At 47.7% G+C, this 21,181-nt stretch overlaps 1 protein-coding gene across 1 annotated transcript in view; it reads left to right on the forward strand.

Moving 5' to 3' along the window:
* The first annotated feature begins 2,179 nt into the window (after positions 1-2,179).
* The window catches only part of BTBD9 (BTB domain containing 9), a 1,399,080-nt gene continuing 1,380,078 nt past the window's right edge, over positions 2,180-21,181 (forward strand). The window contains exon 1 of the mRNA XM_069608758.1: positions 2,180-2,287. The gene's annotated coding sequence lies outside the window, so the exon portion shown is untranslated. The remainder of the gene's footprint in view (positions 2,288-21,181) is intronic.

A 21,181-nucleotide genomic window follows, 5' to 3' on the forward strand; every position in this document is an offset into this window, starting at 1 on the left:
ACGGGCCGACCGAAGCGGGTGACTACATCTTACTCTTCATAGATGAGCACTCAAGGTTCCCGATTGCCAAGGTGGTCAATTCCACGGCGTTCACTCAAGTGGCGGCGACGATAGAAGAGGTCTTTAGCGAGTGGGGGATCCCCAAGTGGGTCAAGTCCGACAACGGACCACCATTCTGTGGACACGAGTTTGGGACACTGGCAGAGCACCTGGGGTTCAGGCACATGAAGATCACACCGCGCCACCCCCAGGCAAATAGAATGGCGGAGCGCTTCATGGCGTCGATCAAGAAGACTATACAGAGGGCACGGCTTGACGCAGTCGATACACACCAAGCGCTATGCCGCCTGTTAAGAGACTACAGGAACACTCCTCATGAGGTCACAAATAAGACGCTCGCCGAGCTCATGTTCCGATATGAGGTGCGAACCCACATCCCGAGAAGTACGGCGCAGGCAGAGCCGGCCGACCATGATCTGCTCCAGAGAGACGCGGCGGCAAAGGAAAACGCGAGGCTCCGTACCGATGCACGGAGAGGAGCGGTGCCGCCGGAGTTCCAGGTAGGAGATGAAGTTCTGGTGCAACAGCCGATAAATAGAAAGACAGACCCGCGGTTTGCTCCAAGCCCCATGAGGATTGTTGCAGTGAAAGGTACGATGGTGACGGCTGAAGACCAGAATAGGACCGTCACTAGAAACTGTCAGCAGTTCAGGCAATACGCAAGAAGAGAAAACACAGAAGGACCTCAGAGGGCACTCTCACCAGAACCAAGGATGCAGAGGGATGATGAGTGGTTTCCCCCGGAAGGAGATCCCGGGGACATGGGCCAGAGTGGAGCGACTGAAGAGGAGCCAGATCTTGGGACTCGAGGTGAGAGGCCGAGACGACTCATAAAGAAGCGGATGAGACTTGTTGAAGAGTGCTGAGTTATTGTTTGGACACAGAGTGTCAAGTTGATGTTTGGACATATTGTCCGGGGGTAGTGTTACCCGGGGCTCAACGAGTTAACGCTCATGAGCCCCCTCCGTTGGAAAGGCGGAGTTTGACTGGGCAAGGGAGTTATGGGGCACGTGCGCAGCAAGGGCCCGTTCCTGCTTGGTTGTAGAAGAATAAAGAAGTTCCTCCTATCTCTCCGTGTGTGCGTCCTTCATTGGGCCTAGATCCCTAGGCAACAAGGTGAAATGTCCAATTTCGCTACGACAAGTTCCAGGGAAAACATTTGCATTGGTTCTTGGAGTTTAAAACAGCCACACATGCTAACGTTTTCAAAGACACTATTTGAAGAAAATATCTCTTGGTTTTGTGTGTGTATTGATTTTATGGAAGGCATATGCCGTTCGTCCTATGCAGTTTGTGTGGTTATGAATAGCCAATTTAATTAAATGTATTGCATTCCACTGTAAAGTGAAGCTTGCACATTTTGACAGGTGGGCGGAGCCGTGTGCAAAGGGCGGAGTGTTGTGTGGCTGTGGGCGGGGCATACATCTCAGGGTTTTTGATTTTCAAATGTAGGCAGGTATGACACACACATGTAATCGCTGCAGTTTGTAGTATTTCCTCTGGGCAACTTCTGTCTGGCTCACTGGCTGATCATCAACTGTACAACGTTCTCCAACCCTAGCTGTAGCTAATTGTTTTTTATCCAGTGATCGAAGTAGTTCAGCCTTTGCAGATGCGGTTAGGGTTCATGCTGATACCTAGATGGAAAAGCAGGATTGATTAGGAAGTGTTCCACTGGCTGGGACATGGCCTGAAAGCAACACTCGGACTGGTTGCCGTCGGTATCCCCTCCTGGCCCCACCCAACACTACTGGAATTAAGTTTAGTTGGCTCCATAACCCATGATCTATTTTCAGGCTCCCTTACATTTTGGGGTCATTCGATGTATAAAGATCTGGGGAATTGAATCGGAAGTTGCTTGACACGTTCATTGCCCGCCCCCTGCCGGCCCCCGCCTTATGGAACAGTTACAATTGATTCACTTTCCTCTGGATTAAGTTTGAAAATCAAGATCTTTTTAAAGCTATGCTGGAATCAGCATATGAGCGTTTCGTAAATGGAGGCCTTGTTTTACTTTCATTATCAATTACATATTTAAAGTCCCTGTGAGATCCGATAGTATTGTGTGTTCGTTTAAAAGTTTGCCGACACTTTCTGGAATGCCTTTAGAGCGTCATGACGGTTGTCACGTATTTCTGTTGGGTCGTCGTGATGTTTACACGTAGGACGTCTACGACTGAGGAAGAGAATCACGGAGGAAGGGGCGCTCCATGCTGTGTACGTGCAGGTATGTATTTGTTGTTGTGTAGTTATAACTTATAAGGCGCTTATCCGTTTCGGAAGCGTCTCGAAGCCCCAGGTATAGGTGCCAGTGGCTTTGTTTTTCTTATTTCGATTTTGGTTGCAACTTCAGCGTATCTTTTTGGCTGGTATTAGCCCATCTTCCCCCGCCCCCAAACAGAAGTGATGTATGGCTGCGCCATGCACGCCGGGGAATTTCAGGGCAGGTAGTGTTTTTTCTCCAAATTCGTCTGCCAGCAGCAAGTCGTATTATACGGCATATTTCTTCACCACACGGCTTTCACTGTTAAAACAGCAAAGAGCTCACCCAGTTGGACATTAAATCCCATGTCTGGCCCCAGAGACATCCAAGCCCTCCTGTGCTGGGGGTGATATATGTGGCGCCACTGCATTGAGGGGCTTTTTGGGTGGGTGACGGGTGTAACTACTGCCTTTATGAGGTGAGAAGTTCTGATTTGAACATTGCAGGGAGATGCCTAACTTTATTGCTCAGTGCTGCCCGGCAGTGCATTGAACTGTACTGGTAGAGTTTGTACCACAAGATGTATTTCTTGACCATAGGATGGCTCTGACTGGGTCTGAGATCTGGCATCATATGTCTGGCTGGATCTCGGGACCCGGCCTGCCTCAGCCATGACCATGCTTTCCCAAGCCCCCAGCTTCAACGAGGGAAGTGGGGGTTCGGTAACCTAATCTTTGTGGTGCTCCTTTCTACAGCCGTCGCACTCGTGCATTTCCTGGCTCAGTTTGGTTTCATCTTTCTTGAAAGGGACACCACAGGAATCAATGGGTCAGGAACACCACTCTACTGGGTAAGAAGAGGGTTGGGGAGGGGACATCACGGTTGAATGCAGGCATTCTAGATCCTTGGCACATTATTGTTGTTCAAATGTGCATTCACAAGTTTTCTTGGAGTTTTTTTTTTTTTTGTGTCGGCGCACCACACCAACACTCTGTAATTTGTGTTCCCCTTGCTTTGTATTTCATCACAGGTTATATTTACAAAGATGTTAGGTTTCTCAAACTGGTTAATCACAAATAAATATTTCCATTAGGGCTTTGGGGCACCATGCTACACAAGCGGGCAATATAACCGTTCACAACCGATAAACATTTTGGAGAAGATGTGTATAGGGGGCCCAAGCCAGGTACATTTTTCTTGGGGGATGGGTGGTCGGGTTCAAAAAAGTTTGAAGATCATGGCTGTAGACTATATAGAGTCATTATCTTGTTAGCAAGAAAATGTTTTTTTGTAAAAAAAAATTTAAAGGCTAAAACCTACTTGCTATCTTGCTGGCACTGTTATGTGTTAACATATATTTTGATTGCTAGTTTGGAAGAGCACTTGGACCCTCTCTGGTCCCTAGGGGCCGGTGCATGTGTGGGCTTCAACGGTGGAAGCTTAATGTACTAAACAAACCTTTGCAAATTCCGTGAGTGCTTTTTTTACCTTGTAAAGTGGTCCGTTATCCACGTGCTTGCGGTGCCCTTGTGTGCAATGTTGCTATATGTACAGTGCATATACAACTCGTACACATGGTCGCACCTTTAGTGGGTACGAGTGAAATCATTCCAGTGCTTTACTGTGCAGGAAAGAGTCACACGGGCCCAGCGATAATCAAGATTTGACTAGGTCGTCTGTTTAAGTGCACTGCAGTGTTGGGAAGCCCCTGTGAGATATTGTGTATATAAAGGGCACAGTGTTTATAATTTTCAATAAGTTGCACAGACAGCTGCATGCTGGTGCACTGACGCCCCCACTGGCATATATTTCCCTTGTGTGGGGATTGTTGATGTGTGGCTCGTGGGAAGCGTGTGCGACTTTCGCAGCATTTTTAATATTGCTAAATTCTGAAGTAGGGTGCCAAGTGGCAACGTTTTGTTTGGCTGGCAGGAAGGCTCGCTAAGTTTTGAAGTGTGTAGCAGACCGAGTCGCTCTGTGGTACAGGGTGTGCTGCACACACCGGCAGGTGCAGTGTCCGGCTGGGGATGGTCAAAATACCCTGATGAATGCGCATTTTTATTTCCTGCCTCTGGTGGCACAGGGTGATTTGTGCCTTACTTTAGAAAAGCTACATATTAGTTTTGCTGTTGTGATTCTGCGCACAGAGAATGGTTGCAGATATTGGCCACCCAAGCTCTCATTAAGAAGGCAGAGAAAAGGGCTCCTCTAACAAACCGTGGACAGACCCCTCCCCCCCATCTATTTCTCTTAAGAATGCTTGCGACCTGATCATTGCTTTCACTTAAGCCATTGAACACCAGCTATCTTAAAAATAAAAAAGTGGCTCCCATTAATTGTCCAGCAACTGAATTTGCATTAAAGGAGAGTCTCGACATCCTACTCACCCACCACCCCCGTTCAAGCTGGGGAAGATTGTTCACAGTATGCACACCAGTTTGAGATTTGTGTAATGTGAAAAGTGTACAGGACAGGTACTCTGTTCTCAAGTTTAGTTCAAGGTCAAAGCACCCCTAAAGAGGTTCTGTAAATCTGCCACCCCCCCCCTAAAAAGCAAACTGTCTGGCATTCAAAAACTGTCATTTTCTGTTGTAATTTTATTTATTTATTTGTTGAATGTGTAAAGCGCTCTAGCAGCCCGGAGGCATCGAGACGCTGTTGCAAGAAAGTGTCATAGTTACATGGACCAAATGCTGTGTCCAGGGTTACAGTGAGCGTGTAGCCTTACAATGTAGAAATGGGTGATAACAAAGATTGATTTCACGATGCATTATCATACAATGCAAGGATATTGATATTTTATTTCTATCGCGCTCATACACAAGTGTTTCAGAGCGCGACAAGGCAAGGGGGGGGAGGGAGGACGAAACAATGATCTTACTAGGCCCAGTGACATTGAGCACACGCAAGTGCATGGAGAGGGGAAAAGTACATGGAAGGGGGGGAGAAGTGGAAAGTGCGGAGCAAAGGAGAAACAGATGCATAATAAATAAGGACAACAAACAATGGTAGTGCAGCCTGCAAGTGCTGGGTTTAAGGCAGCAGACAGGGTAGGTCTGATAAGTGCAGGAAGAAAAGAAAAGGGGGTGTGGGGGACTGTATGGGTACAGATACAGACCTCGGTGCAAGGGGTGGCCTGGAGGCAGTGCTGGAGGGTGGCATGGTGGGAGTATGGAGGGTGCCCCGGTCCACAATGCAGAGAGAGAAAGGATCAGCAGGATAGGGGGGGTGAAGGCAGAAGCAAAGTGGAACGTTTTGAGGTGCTTCCGGAACTGTAGATGGGTCTCCTCAAGTTTCAGAGTGGCAGAGAGGCTATTCCAGAGGGTGTCATGATTCCTGCCCCTCATGTCCCCAGCCCTCCAAGATGTCAGGCTGGAGCCAGGCCACAATCACCTACCTGGCCCTCAAGGGCCTCTCCATCCCTCCAAAGATCCACTTGGAGTCAGACTTGGCGCTTGTGGCACCAGACTCACTCACTCCCATAGGATAACATTGGGGATTGGACTTGTAGTGCATTGATGGGGACAAGATGGATGCCCCCACATATTTCGGTTCCCTGAACTGCATGTGCAGTTTAGTCTTTTGGGTGTGGTTCAGCCCAGAGACACCTGGGATACTAAGAGACTATTTAAGCCACGCCCAGGCTGAGAAACATGCTTTGTGTTTTCTGCACCTGCAGCGTGACACTCGCTGTGTTCGGATCGGTCTCCAGTAGGCCTGCATCTTTCTTCTGCGCTCAGCTCCTGCAAGAACAAGAACACCTTTGGGAGCACCCTTACTTTGGAGCGCTTCTGCCTATCATTCATCGCTCCTTCTGTTCTGCGGGCATCTTCGGCGGTGTCATTTCCATCCCAGCACGCCGCTTCCTAAGGAAGAGGGAAAAGAACAGAAAAAAGGCATTAGTACGCATTCAGCAAATCTTCGCTCATTTTTGAAGACTGTACGAGCTTCAAACGCTTACCTGAATCCCAGCCGCTCTGGGGTAACTCTGTCTCCGGAACTTCTCATCCATCTGCAAGAGGGAAAAGACACTCCAGGTTAGTGTAGAAACATCTAGAGGCGCCGCATACCGCACTTACTCGCCACATTTCTTATTCATAACCGGCATCCACGCTGAAAATGTCGCGGCACCTAAAAGACACAGAAAAAGAACTCGGTTCAGTACAAATACGAAAAGGTCGCATCGTGCTCTCACTCACCTTCAGCGCTACTCATCTCAGCAGCACGTCGCCATCCCCTGATGCCGGTCATCATCTAAGGTTGGAAAGGAAAGGAACAAAGTTAGATAACTGTTCAAAAGACTCATTATACTTACCTGTCGGACTCTTGCCAGTGAAGTAACTAGGCAGCAATGAGCCCGATCAATCAACGCACCCCTGCGTTGAAAGCAGGACGGAGAGCACACTTTACAAGAAAACAAGGTGAGCTGTGGATTAAAGGGTTGGACCCTGGGGAAGAAGGGGTTCAAGCACACAGAGACAAAATGGAGTTAAACTGTACCAATCCTGTGTTTCAGGCCCAGTCTCCAGTCGAGTAGACTCCAGGGAAGGGTTTGAGGTCGTAAGAGGTCAGACCAGGCTGAGTGACGTCCCCGTGGATACCAGTTGAGCGTTACAGAGGGAGGCCCCATCCGAAGACAAAGATCTACCACCAGCATGTTTCTTTGAAAAACGACTGATCTCGAGAGAGGTAGAGGGGAGGTATTTGCAGGGGATAGCTGAAGATATTTTGGACCCTGGCCCCAGAAAGCCTTGTGGACAATGTAGAGGGTTTTGAATTTAATCCTTGCATCCTCCACTGGGAGCCAATGGAGAGATTTCAGAATTGGAAAGATACAATCCCCGGGCTTGAGGCCAAGGACCATTCGCGCAGTTCTGTTCTGGATTAGTTGCAGAGGGACGAGAGTAGAGGCAGGTAGATTTAGGAGTCAGTTGCAATAGTCCAACCTAGGGAGAACCAGAGCTTGGGGAGACAGTGAGCTTCTGGGGGAAGGAGAGGAAAGGCACAGTACCTCCTGATCAGGTGTATGTAAAGACTGGTAGGGGGTGTCTGTACTTCAGCTCTCTATATGGTAGAGGAGAGGCACAGAGGACCCCAGCCAAGATTCTCTATAAGGTAGCAATGGACGAACAATCGAGGCCTAGCTTCTCAGGAGGTGATGCGGGCTGGTTCTTAAGTACAGTGTAGTCCCCGAACCCCCACAAAGGAATGTCCACGCACTGTATTACTGAAAACAGTCTTTATATAATGAATATTCAAAGGTATGTACACGATCACAATAACACACTTTGTACTCGGAAGTCAATAATGATAAATATATACAATTCTAAAGTGGTACCACCAATGTTATCAAATCTCATTAAAGTGCATCAACTGTACGGTTAAAATGTCGCACAGATCAATAACGAGGAAACCAGCAATAGAGATAGGCAGGAACGTAAGGTGGTTGAAACAAAAGGCAGAATACTGGCCCCGTACCCTAGACACAGTTCTGTGTGGAGATCCCCCCCCCCCCACCTGGGCAACCTGTAAATAAAGATATAATAACACAAGCCCAGTCCATGTAATCTTCAATAGTCTCACTTCCTATCAGGTTTTACCCCCCAATGTACCTGGTGGAGTAGAGTTCGTCCAACGATGCGTCGACCGATCCTTCTTGAGTGACTCCCTTTAAGACGGGAGCCACGGATCGTCGAGAGGTGTTGAGGAACTCGGCGTTTGGTGTCTGGGAATCAACGGCCCTTCTTGAGTGCCCTTCCTTTAAGGCAGGAGTCACGGGTCGTCGAACGTCCGACGGTGAACAGGGTGAACTACAGCTGGGAAGTAGCAGCTTCGTTCCTAGCTGTGCTTGTCGGCGACAGAGCTTTGGCGTCCTGCAAGGAAGAGGCGTGCGGGGCACCTCGGTGACGATAGTTCGGGATCGCAAAGAGATGATGAAGAACTGTGGCCCAGCAAGGGCGTTGAGTCGTCAATGTCTCTGTGGTCTTTAGGTGGCGGGAAACCCACCGGTGGATGCTCCTCGGTGCGTCGACGGTCAGGCCTTCTCCAGCGAGAGACAAGCGGGCGACTATGCAGACGAGCGTCCAATGATCAATTGAAGTTCTTAGGCAAACGGGAGCAAGGCGACGGCAGTCTTCGACAGTGGCGGACAACAGTCCGGGTGCTTCTCTTTGAGATTCTGCGGCAGTCCCCGTCTCGGGTCGGCAGCCTGTCGTAGGTCTATCTTCCAGGGAGCTTTGGCAAAGATCAGCTGTGCACGATGGTCCCTCGTAGCTCGGGAAGAGGGCGCCTTACCAGGTCCTCTCTGGGTCAGTCCTTGGAGGCACAGCAGCTTTCAGATTGTGAAGGAGAGCAACAGCAATTCTTCGCGTCCAGCAGGGCTTCAAGGTCAAGCGTCAGTTACTCCAGTTACTCGTCGTAGTGGACTTCTGAACACGATTCCTAGCAGTGAGAGGTCCCCAGATATACTGTTCTCCCATTCATTCCGCTGGGTCACACTCAAGCATCCAATCACGACTACGGGCATTCATGAAGGCATGCAGCCAATCGGGCACACAAGGTATTCATGCCATTAACTTCTCTCCAGACACTCGCAACAAGTTATGTGTATTGGGACAAGTACCGAGCCATTCAACACTCCAAGCTGCATTCATACTGGTTTCGGGCAGGGCTGTCTGTCATTGTGTCAACCACCAGATACTAGACACCCACAACACAGAATGCATATTCGTCACACACTCTTCACCAGGGTCCCACCCACAGGAGGTACCCACAACATACATCACCGGGAAGGCTCCAGCTAGTCTGGCCGGGCCTTCACAACAACACCATATATGGCATTTCCACCCAACAGCCAGTCAGGGGGAAGGGACAGAGTCAGGGCTTCCCAGGACTTTGGGAAAACAAGGTAATGGGTAATAGAAAGCAAGGGGCCACAGGGGCCATCTTGTTTTCCATCAGGAATCAACTGATCCCAATGGCAGGGCCGAGGTATCCCAAAATGGAGCATACTCCGCGCACCTGTCAAATTCAGCATGGAGCTGCGACCAGCCCATACCCCGCTCTGTGTACCACCCACAGGTGTCCAAAAACATACACTTGGGGCACAGGGTTGTACCCCCACCCATGGGTGCCATAAGGTTATCCCACAGGTCCGTTCACCAAACCAAAAGAAAGAGAGCTGCACCGCCAGGAGTCCGACATGAACTCCTGCGCGGAAAACACGACAGAACGCACGATAAAAAGCAGTAAAGGACAAGGATACGGAGGCCCTGTCCCTCCGATGCATTTCCAGCATCACAGTGTAGTAGGAAGCTTTGATATCTCAAACAAGTCAGAGATGTGGGCAGAGAAGGAAAGTGTGGCGTCAAAGATCACCCTGAAGTTCTTAGCCTTGCAGGTGGGGGTAGGAGGAGGGCTAAGGGAGGCCGGCCAGAGACTGAGGAGAAAGGCGGGTGAAGGTGTGCTCATAAGAGGATCTCAGTCTTGCTGGCATTCAGAAGAGGTTCGTTGGCGGCACACCAATCTTGAATAGCAGTTAGGCAATCGGAGATGTGAGAAGGAGAGGAGGTGGCCGAGGGCAGCCTGAAAATGAGTTGTCGTCAGCACAGCACTGGAAATTGGAGCAGAAAATGGCAATGCAGTGGGCAAGATTTGCCAGGTATTGGTTAAAAAGCCAGGGCGAGAGGTTAGACCTGGGGAGCACTACAGATGGGGAGGGCGATAGATGATATGAAGGACCCACGTTGGACCTGCGAGGGTCGATCAGAGAGGAAGGAGGTCTGCCAGGCCAGAGCCTAATTGGTGATTATCACGGGCACGGTTCAGCAGTATTGTATGGTTGACTGTGTCGAAGGCAGAAGAGAGATCGAGTAGGATGAGAACAGAGAGAATGTTGGAATCAAGGTTGGAGAGCAGATCTTCATGGATGTTCACAAGAGCAGTTTCCGTGCTTCTGGCAGCTCTGAAGCCAGACTGGTGGTCATGGAGATAGCTTGACCTTCATTCCGACTCTGTTGGCTGAGAGATGGCCAGATTTTCCAGGAGTTTCCCCAAAAAAGGAGTAATGAAAATGTGGCGATAGTTAGCCGGACAAGAAGGGTCAGCTGTGGGTTTCTTGAGAAGAAGATGCACAAGGGAGTGGTTGGGAGGGGTAGGATCCTGAGGCAAAGGAGTTGTTGCATAAATCGGCAAGGGTTGGAGCGAGGGTATCAACGTGGTCCTTGATGGTTTCAGAGGAATGGGGATTAACCTATTTTGACTAGGCTTTCATAGATCGGACTTGTCTAGTGACCTCATCGGGGTAGGAAAGAGGGAAGGAAGAGAACGAGGGTGGTGGGGTGAAAGTGGGTCAGCATACAAAGACCAGAGGGGTCGAGGGAGGGGAGCAGAGGGTGGACAGGATGTCCTGGGTTTTTCAGATAAAGTGAGGTGAGGGCAATACAAAGAGCCTGGGAGGCAACAGGAGTGGCAGAGACTGCAGCAGGGTTGGCCAGCTCCTTGCAGATTTTAAAGAGTTTGGCTGAGTTGTTAGATGCCGCAGAGAGACAGGCTGGGATGTGGGCTCTCTTCTTGGTGAGGACAGAGTCAGTATTGCCTTTGGAGCAGGCGACAGGCCAGTTTGTCAGAGGATGGACAAGAAGCCCTCCATTTCCTCTCATCCGTCCTACACTTAGGTTTAAGTGTAGCTAGGTCGGAGTCATAGCAGGAATTGCACTTGGCTTTGGACTTCAAATGGATCCTCATGACAGGGGCAAGAGCATCAAGAGTATCAGGGGGTTGCACAGCACAGAATGAGTAGAAGCATATGGCCGGCTAAAGGCTGGGTAGCCGGTCAGGGCCATGTTAAACAAACAGCAGAGTTTTTATAGATTTCCAGAAAGCTATGTGGAATTCAATGCTTCTGAGGTGTGGTGGTAGGGAGTTCCACTGGGTCACGGCCATGAAAGGGAAGCTGGAGCCTCCCGTGCGAATCTTCAGTGTCCTAGGAATGGTGATTCGGTTTGTGTAGGCAGTTCTGGTGGGTCTGCTTGTGACTGGTTTGGTGATTCTCTGTGAAAGGTAAAGGGGGCCGTGTTATGGTTGATGGCGAGAGTTTTAAAGTTGATGCACTCTTTGAGGGGGAGCCAATGAACTAGTCTCCTGGTTGCTGAGATGTGGTTCCTTTTGGAGATGCCGGTGGCAGCCCTAAGGGCATTATTCTGGACAGTGTGGAGTTTACAGATGTTTTTTGCTGAAGTGCCTGGTAGGAGGGAGTTAAAATAATCAAGCTGAGACCCAATTATTGCTCTCGCTATAGTTGGGCAGTTCTGCTCTGATGGGAAGGGTCTTGCTGCTTTGAGCAGTTTAGAGTGATAGGTCAAGGCCATAGCATCTGCTGCAGCCTATCTGTTAATTGAGAGGTTGGAGTCTAGGTAGACTCCCATGGTTTTGACAGCTTGGGAGACGGGGATTTGGGTGTTGTCGATTGCAAAGGACCTATACTGTTTGTCGAGTTTCTTTAGGGTTGCTTGGGAACCAATTAGAAGTAACCTGTTTTTTTCGCCATTCAGAAATAGCCAGTTTTCTGCCATCCAAGTTTGGATAGTGGAGAAAATGGAGTTGAGGGTTACCATGTCTAACTCGTCTCCTTTGAGGGGGTGAGGACCCGCGTGTCATCAGCATAGTTAGTATATGTGATGGCCAGCGCATCCAGGAGATTGACCAGTGGCCTTGTAAACTGGTTGTGAAGGGTGGGTGATATGCATGAGCCCTGTGGGACGCTGCATTTGATGAGGCTCGGGTGGGCGCATGCTTGGTCAGAAAATACTTTCATAACTCTTTCCTGGAGCAAGGAGGTGATCCACGCTATGGTCTTTGGGGTGAAGTTTGCAGCGGAAGAGAGATGGTGGCAGAGGGTTTTGTGGTCCACCAAATCAAAAGCCGCTGACATGTCAAGGAGCATAAGGAGGGCTGGTTTGTCTGAGTCTCTGAAATCATCCATTTGGTTTTTGAGGTCTAATAGTGCGTTCTTGGTGCCGTGACCCGGATGGAAACCTGACTGCCGGAGACCGAGAATATTATTTTTTCACTGCTGGAAGTTATGGATGCTCTGCCCATGGGGAGGCTGTTGTATTGCTTTTATGCCATTTATTTTAAATAACATATAGAGGGCTTGTTTACCCCGTTTTCCATTGCCTTTTCTGTTCACACTAGGGCTGGTTGTGCCAGCCTTTGGGGACAGTGTTCTAATTCCCTCCATGACTCATGCTCTCCTCCATCTACGTTTAGTTTAAGTTCAACACTTGGGAAATAGCTACATGATTTAATATATACAAATGTAAGTTTCAGGGACTCTGATTATTGAATGTCCTTGTTATACTTATGTAACATTCTCTATATAGTCTGATGAGATTCCCGGTGGGTTTTTATAGCCCCTTCAATGCTGTTTGTTTTTTCTAACTATTTCACCTCAGCAGTTAAATGAAGATAGTTTGACTGTAAACATTAGTGAATGCTAGGGCTAGTGGTCGCTGTCATTATTTTTCAAAATATATTTTTTGATCATTGTTTATGATGATCTGTAGTGAACGCTTTTTCTGGTGATGGTTGGGTTTTGTTTTTTTTGTCTCTAATGATGGGACCAGTTCATTCTCATTAGATGTTGTGAAGCTTGGAACTATTTTCTTGCTTTTCTAGATTTTTCAGCAGCCTTGTGTATCATAGGACTGGCACGGTAGCTTCTGACCTGGGCGTGAAAGGAATGCTGTTATTGCTTTACTATTTGAAAGTGTGAGGTCACTTTATTCCCTTAAGGCAGTGGTTTTGAAGCCTTTTCATGCTGACCCACCCCTCATTGACTAAAATATAGTTTCCCCACCCAACCCCCCCCCACAAATGCTTATATTTTCTATTTAAAAATGTCACCATAATCCTTCAAGCCCCCCCACTGCCGGGCATCCTTCAGGCTTCCCAGTTTGAAGGCCACTGCCTTAAGGCACCCTAGCTGCTCAGCATACAGATGACCCCTTTTTGTGGGTGGGGTGATTCCTTCCCTTCCCCCTTTCTAGTTCCACACAATGACTTTTCCACTGATCGGTCTAATCGCTTTCAAACCGTCGCCAAGTAGGGACTAAATGCTGCTCCTAGCTGCCCCTCTCTGGCTTTAATGCTGTTGCTGCTCCAATGCCCCACATGAATAGGTCCATCCATGCCTTCCTCAGATAGGTGCACCCGACCCTCTGAATAATAAGCTATCTACATGTATCGGTCAGTGGCGCATGTGTGAGTATACCATGCCCCTGAAAAATTTACCCTTGGCTTGGTTTACTTTTTTGCAAGATTTTTCCACTGCTCATGAACACTGCAATAACTCACCAGTAGTGCATAATTTATGGCACAGTATCAATGCTTATGGTGGTGGGGGGAGACTTCTGACCCTTCTGGAGGATAGAGCCTGGCTCATAATAGCAGAGGCGATTTACTTTTTGTCCCCCCAAACCCTCAATTAAAGATCACTTTGGTTATGGGTTCTGTCCCTGCATACCCTCCTTTTTCCGGTCTCTATCATTTCCTGTACATGTTGCTGTCTGTAAGCTGGGACTCTCTATGGTTGATATTTACATTATGAAACTGAAACAGGTGCTGATCTTTTAAAGGACAAACAAAAGTTACTGCTGCATTTTAGGTACAAGAGCTCTGCAGTTGAGAACGTATTGCCTCTCCAGAACAACCACCTCTAATTTTATTCGCGAGCAGGTGCAACTAGTTAAAGCCACAAGGGGTGAAGTCTAGGAGGAAGTTACCTAGAACCCGCTTCACTCACAAATCGGGACACATCGGGCAGGAAAATCCATTGCAGGCCCACTATAAATTAATAGTTTTGGGTACAGACACGATTCGCAAATACTTGGAGCATACTAAATTTACTTTTTTTATTTCTTCTTTTTAGGCAATAACTCTTTAATGTGCTTTTCCTTGATTGCAACAATTCTATGTGTATTTGAAAGGATGGGGAATTTGATCCTTTAGCAATTCCTGGTGAAGTTAATTGTAAATGGCCGAGTGAGGGCCTTGATGAAAGTAGGAGAGAAATACGTGAAGAAAAGGATTTCAAGGCAGTAGTACTTTTCTAGTCAGCAGGTAAGCAGAAATGTGTTTTTATTGTTGTTGTACATAAATTAGATTTTTGGGGGAGTAGGGTACATCTGGCGTCCCTACGCTGAGTCATTCCCTATTTTTTCCACACAAACACATGAGTGCTGCACAATGCACACCACTCTTTAACAGCATCTCTTTCCTCTAGAGTAACTCTCTAAAGTATAGATGGTCTACATGATTTCTCTAATGTTATTGGCAAAGCGCTATGGGCTGAATGCCCTCGGGGACTGTAGTCCAGGTTAGAGTATGCGTGCATCTAGACTGAGTTGTGGGTAGCTGCATGGGGTGGGAGGGAGAGGTGACATGGAGCACAAGAATAAGGAAAAAACCAAGTGGACGGATAGGATAGGGCTTAGGGGGAGTCACTTATAGTGTACAGCTCAAGCAAAACGTTTGTTGTATTGATAGTCAAATTTTGAAGTTTCAACTTGCCTTTTTCATACCCGCAGCCAAGAATCCGTGTATTGACACAGAAAACATTTGATGAAATAATGAAAACCTATAGTGATGCAGAAGGACTAAATGAGGCTTTTAAAAAGCAAGGCAGAGGAGAAAAGCAGCTACTGGTAGAACCTGGGAAGCGCTGGAAAACTGAACTACGAGAAGATGCAGTGAAAGAAACAAGAGAATTATATTGTAAAAGTTGATGGGTGGAAACTGACTATTCCGAAATGTATCAATGGCTGTTCACAAAAGCTGGAAAGTCTTTTGGCAGGGATGGCTAGTGTTCTTTATTCCTCCTACATTCCTTCCTCAGAAACTGCCTCTGTTACTTCACCTCGACAATAGAAAGACATATCACTAAATTGGCAGATGTCTCTGTGTAATGTTGCAGTTCCCAAAGATGTAGCAGTGCAACAACTACAAAATATTGGACTATAAGGTGACGGTCAATTGTCTGCTACAAATGTTTTGTCGGACAGATCTAATTTGACAAGCTGAATGCTCAACAGGTCTTCTCACCAGTGTGTCCTTGTTACAGTATGACGGTCATGCCTGTTTGGACATTGAAGTGACACCTAAACGTTCCCGCACACTTGCTCAATTATTCAGATTACGGTCTTTAAAAACAATGGAATTGGAACATCCCCACAACCGAGTTTGGTTTCTACGTCAGCCCCTGCTATTAATTGACAATGTAATTGTTGCTCACATGCTGCTATGTGAAACAGAAGATGCAAGTGCTCTTTTGTGTAGAACTATATAGTTGATCTGGTGAATTTGTAGGTTGGTGCCAACTTGTAAATGGTACATGCTTTTGGTTTCTGATGGGAGTCAGCTAGTGTTTTCTTGGGTTTGGGGAATGGTCAAACTAATTGCTAGTTGCTCATAATGATATTTGGTGAAGTGATCGGTAGTCTGTCATGCAGGTAGACCTTTAATGGAGTCTGTTTAGGTCACTGAGTGTGTATTGTAGTGCAGTGATTTGTAATTGTGGGAGTTTATTGGGTGTGATGCTGTGTTAGCTAGAGGTGCGAATTAAAATGAGGGAGTTTACATGTTGGTTCGTTACAGTGTGTGGTGAATTTGTAGTTTTGTATACTAAATCACAGACTTAGTTGATGACATTTGAGTGATCTAGCAAAGATGGAAAGTGACGGCTGCAAATTCCCTTGAAGTTTTCCAGTACACTATCCTTAAGTCTAACTAGAATCACCCTATGATAATTCCACCCGCCTTACAAACAAGGAATCTAAAGCCTTTTCCTAAATCGTTTGGAAGCAACATGAAATGACGACTCCTGAGTTGTCTACAATAATTGTTCACAATGCCAAACCCATCCTAAAGTTGTCACAGGGTCATCCTGGAGTAATCCCCCCACCCATCCTGGTGTCCCTCTGGAGCAATCTTCCCCCCACTGCCACACATCCTGAAGTTGTGATGGGGTCATTGGGGGTGGGGGGGTCAGAGGGATACATTTATCCATATCCTGTGGGGGATGCCCCCAGATCCGACGATACTGGCAGCAATGCTGCGATAAATTAGCGGGAGTGCTGGGACGAAAGGTACCAATGGACCCCAAGATGAAGTTAGGAATTGGTGAGGAAGGAACTACTAATCGCTATGAGAGACTTTTTCTGTCCACAACGAGTCTGATCAAACAAAACATTGCTAAACTGTGGCCATCCCAGGAGGGTCCTCTTTTTGTACAATGGGTTGCTGATGGAAACATGTGCGTAGCTATGGAACAATGTATATATGCGTGAAGAGAATGCCCCAAAAAAAGGCAGGGAAGATCTGGCGTAAATCGGAAGAGGAGAGTTGAGAGGTATGCCAGGTTTGATAATCTGAACAATGGGTCGGGAAGTGGGTAGTTGCTGGGATCTGAGAGACCGAAGTGTTGATATTACTGATATGTGACATCATGTGAATGGTTGGAATGATTCATTGCTATAAAATCAATAAAGTGTTATATTAAAAAATATATATATCCATGTTAACCAGGTCATCCAGCTCTTTCTCGACCATTGCCCGAAGATGAAAAGAAACCCGCCTCTTTTTAACACCACAGGCTGTACTGTTGGATCAATTTGCAGGCGAACTGGGTCACCCATGGCTCTTCCTATGCCTGAGAACACACTGGCATATCTGGACAACAGGGACTGAATGTTGTTGGGATGGGGGCAGCCCCGACACACCCCGTGAGGCGAGATGCATTCAAAGCACTAGGATAGGCTAGGAGGTGGGGGCTGGACTGTGAGGGGACCACCTCCCATTACAAAAGGACCCCACTGCAACATAATCGACCCACATATTGTAGCATAGGGCGCGAGCAACATTGCTACTTTGCATATGTATTTGTTACCATATGTAGAAGGGAAGGCCTGCGCGACAAATGCAGCATTTTATGCACTAGCCCAAATTTGCGAGACAAGGGAAATCTCCAGCCATGCCCAAGCTCCGAGGACAGCCCACACGCCCTAACCGCCACAACGCCTATTCATTGTTCTTACAGTGTTGGAAAGATGTGTTTTTTACTTACAAGGAATGTGCCCTACTAGGCCGTGATCAGACTGGTGCCTGGTGTGCATGTTATCTCACACTGGCCAAAGCAGGACCTGGCTCATCCCCAGTCGACCACGAGTGATCGCCCATATAACTGACTGAACCATAAGATCCCGGAATGCCATGGCACCAGGTGCCCTTTGACCACTAACACCAAAGTAACAAGTCCTGAAATGTTCCAAGAGGACAGACTGGGCACATCGTTAAGCGACAATCATGTGATTTTTATCACGTGGTGCTGGGAGGGATACATTATAATTCAAAATGAGGGTGGAGACCTTGGAGCCGGATGGTTCGGAAGGCAATGAGTGAAATGTGTGGGTGAAGGTTAGAGTCCCCCTGCGCCCCCAGAACCTCCTTTGTGCCTGTCTTAAGGCCTGCCGGGTGCACAGTAGAACGATAAAGTAGTTGTATATTAGGAGTATAATTCATTTCGTTCTTTGACCTTTGAAGTGATGATCACCAAAGCACCCACGTGATGGAGGACTGTGCTGGAATCAATGGTCTGGCATCTCTTATGGAGCAGGTGGATTATGTATAGGCGCACACCAACCAGCCACGCAGGTTTTTACTATTACTTGCTGTGTCATCTATGACAATGATTTCCTTCTTCTGCTTGTACTACTGTTCGGCAGAATGTTCTTAACAGCAAAGTTCTTTGCTGTTGCTCTCATCTGCGTGTGAGATTAAAACTTGTTATCCTTACAAGATCGACTTGGGCCTTTCTTCCCTAGGGGGTTGTATTCCCTCTGGTGTGTGCATTTAGAAGCCTGCCTTCAATGGCTTGGACATGGACTCCAAAGCCAAAGTTTACGATACGCAAAGCTTCAGCCGCAGCGCACCCCAGAAGTGTGTAACTTTACTCACTTTAGTAATGAAGAATCTTGCCTTGATAGTCGTGTCCTCATGGCGAACCTGTTTGACGAATACGCCTTTCAGCAGTAGTGGCATGTCTAACGCAAAAGTTTATATCCGCACCCAAGTATTTTCTAGGGGGGGGGGTGCATTTGTTAGACTGTGGTAATGGTCATCCACCATGACACTGGCCGATGCTCCAGTGTCAACTAATGCCGGTATTTGCGAGGTGCATGCAACAATTGTACATCTTGGCTGTCGTCGTCCTGAGGCTCTTATCACTGATACGTTGGGTATAAGGTATACATCTTCCTCGTCCGTTTCTTCTTTGGTCTGTTCTTTATTTGGGGGTTTCTGGTCTGGTCTGCCATTGCCACCTTCCATGTCTGTCTTTGAGATTATTGTTTTGATCCCGACGGTCCTCGCACGTGAGTTGATGGTGCAGGTGCACGGCAGACTGGCAAAAGGGTTTGCTACGCTACATAATCCGCAGGTGTGGCCCTTTGCTGGGCAGTGAGGTAGGTCATAGCCACAGTTGGGGCTCGGTGTTACTTCTGCTCCGTGTTGATCCTCCTTGCCCCATGGTGGATGCCTGTCCGTCATGCGAAACTGCTGTCTGCCTATGGCACAGGCCTCTTCCAACTTCATGGATTTCATGGCGGCACACATCTTCTCTGGTCTCACGTGCCTTTTGTGGGAGCACCCGAGTTCAAGGATGTGCACCAATGTTCTACCTGGTTCCCGTAAAATTTGTCGTCTTAGTTTGACGATCAACCATTGATCAGTTGCTGGCGCATTTTGTGTTCTTGATCTGGCCATGCATGTGTTTTTGCCATCTGCCACTGTCTGCAATGGTATGTGACTCGCCCTCTTTCTCCAGAGCCTTCCTCGTCAATTATCTCTGCACTGAAAGTCTCATCAGTAGGTTGTAGGGTCTCAAAAATGTTGAACCGCAGGGCCGGCTGAATAAAGCATGATTTACTTTTTCAACTCATTGTTGTCTTTGCCCGTGGTGGATGGACATGTCTAGGTGTTTCACCCAGGCAGACCGCCTGGGGCCTAGGACTCACAGGGCTTCGGAAATATCGAATTCCTGTAGCGACGTAAGATACATGGATGAACGATGTACCGTGGTGCCTGCAGGGCCGGCAACAGTGTTGTCCACCGTATTGGGTGCAGGAGCAGGTCTGTTCTCATCCGACGGTAGGGCGCACACGCACTCCCAGTAGGAGCTACAACCCTTCGTGACAGACTGTGAGCTTGTTTGAGCAGGACACTTCATGTAAGCACTGTCACACTGCAACAGATAATGGGCCCAGAAGCATTAATGATGTGGAGCTGCAACCCTTGTTCACTTTATTTTGTGTCTTTGCAATTTTAAATGTTCCCCCTGCCACTGGGCATGGCTTGCCAGCAGATGCTGACTGCTGGGAAGTGATTATTATAGAGCGCGCTGCTCGTGCTTCACTGCTGTCCTAGGGCTCTTTTAAGCGTGCAACACCCTGCCGTTTTGGTTCCTTTTGATTTTTATTTATTTGTTATTCTACACGCAGAACTCTGTGCACTTCCACTGGACTGGAGCTGATGTTCCGGTAACGCTGCCTTGCCGGCGAGCTGGGGCTGGGTATGCACACCAGTGTCATGTTGTCGATCCTGAGCAGAGCCCCAGCGGCTAACAGCGGGCACACGCGGTGAGGCAGATAGTCCTCTGCTCATAATGGAGCGAAAGTGAGCGGATGCGTCGATCATCTCGAGCATATGTGTTCACCCTGAGGCTGTGGTCCTTCTGAATTGGGGGTGCGGTTTGCTTACTACTGCAGACCAGGATAAGGTTTTCGCTTTTATAGGACATTGCACACACATCTAAAATTTTATCAGCCACAATTCAACCAAATACCACTTTCAATCTTCCTCTTCAAAACTGCAAATGCAGCCCCCCCTTCTTAATTAATGGTGTTCCAGTCTTGGTTCTGTACAAATGACCGGCAATAGATACATGTCCACTAACCGTTACAGCTACCCTGCTCCACGAATCTCCAGTGATACCCACTAACCAGGGCTGGCTTGTGGGGACCCATTTTAAAATGTTTGGGGGGCAGGAGGGTGGCTTGCAGTAAACAGTCGGAGGCACTTGGGAGGGTGCTTAAGTATTAATGGATACAAAGGAATGCAGTGAAGATGTTGCTAGCTGATGATGATGATCGTGGGACAGTGTGCTATTTTTTACCGTAAATGCTAAATGTCAGCTGAAAAGCTAGTAATTGCTCTTTGCCAGCAAGTAAGCTGTTAATGCAGACGGAACCAGAGAAAACTGCAAGGAGGTGATCGCTGTGCTACTGGATGCTAGTAAAGTAGGGTGCATGCTACAAAGCCCACTGTACCTTGAGGTGACGTCTGCCAACAAAGGCCCCACTAACGTGTGCAAACTGACAGCAACAGCATCAGTGCTTTCAACCCTTTCAGTTGAAATTGGCCAGATCCTCAGAAGCCCCGGCAGCTGCCTCATATTTGCAGTCTTACTACACCGCAAAACATTTGTCTAAATTCATGACATTAACAGCCTGATTCATGGAATTATTTGCGTGAAAAAACGCAGATTTGCACGCCCTTCTACCCGAAAATCCCCATACTTCAAACAGGGATTTTCAGGCAGAAGGGCGTGCGAAGTTACAGGTGCAAACAATCCTCATGTTTGCCCAGTAATTAGAAAAAGCTATCTACACCTTCTGGCTGGTAATTTTAAGGAACTCATGGTGGCCACAAGAATGACAGATACAAGTGATCACAGTGTAAGGGATGTTCATTAAACAATTCATGCAGGGTGGAAAGCGCCTAATCTAAATCTATGATGGGAGCAAGCGTTGACTAGCAAAAGAAAAATAAGGCAGTCCTAGGACCGTTGAGTCAAATGAAAAGGCC

This window comes from Ambystoma mexicanum, chromosome 4q (assembly GCF_040938575.1).
Source record: "Ambystoma mexicanum isolate Mex_15411 chromosome 4q, UKY_AmexF1_1, whole genome shotgun sequence".
Lineage (NCBI taxonomy): Eukaryota > Metazoa > Chordata > Amphibia > Caudata > Ambystomatidae > Ambystoma > Ambystoma mexicanum.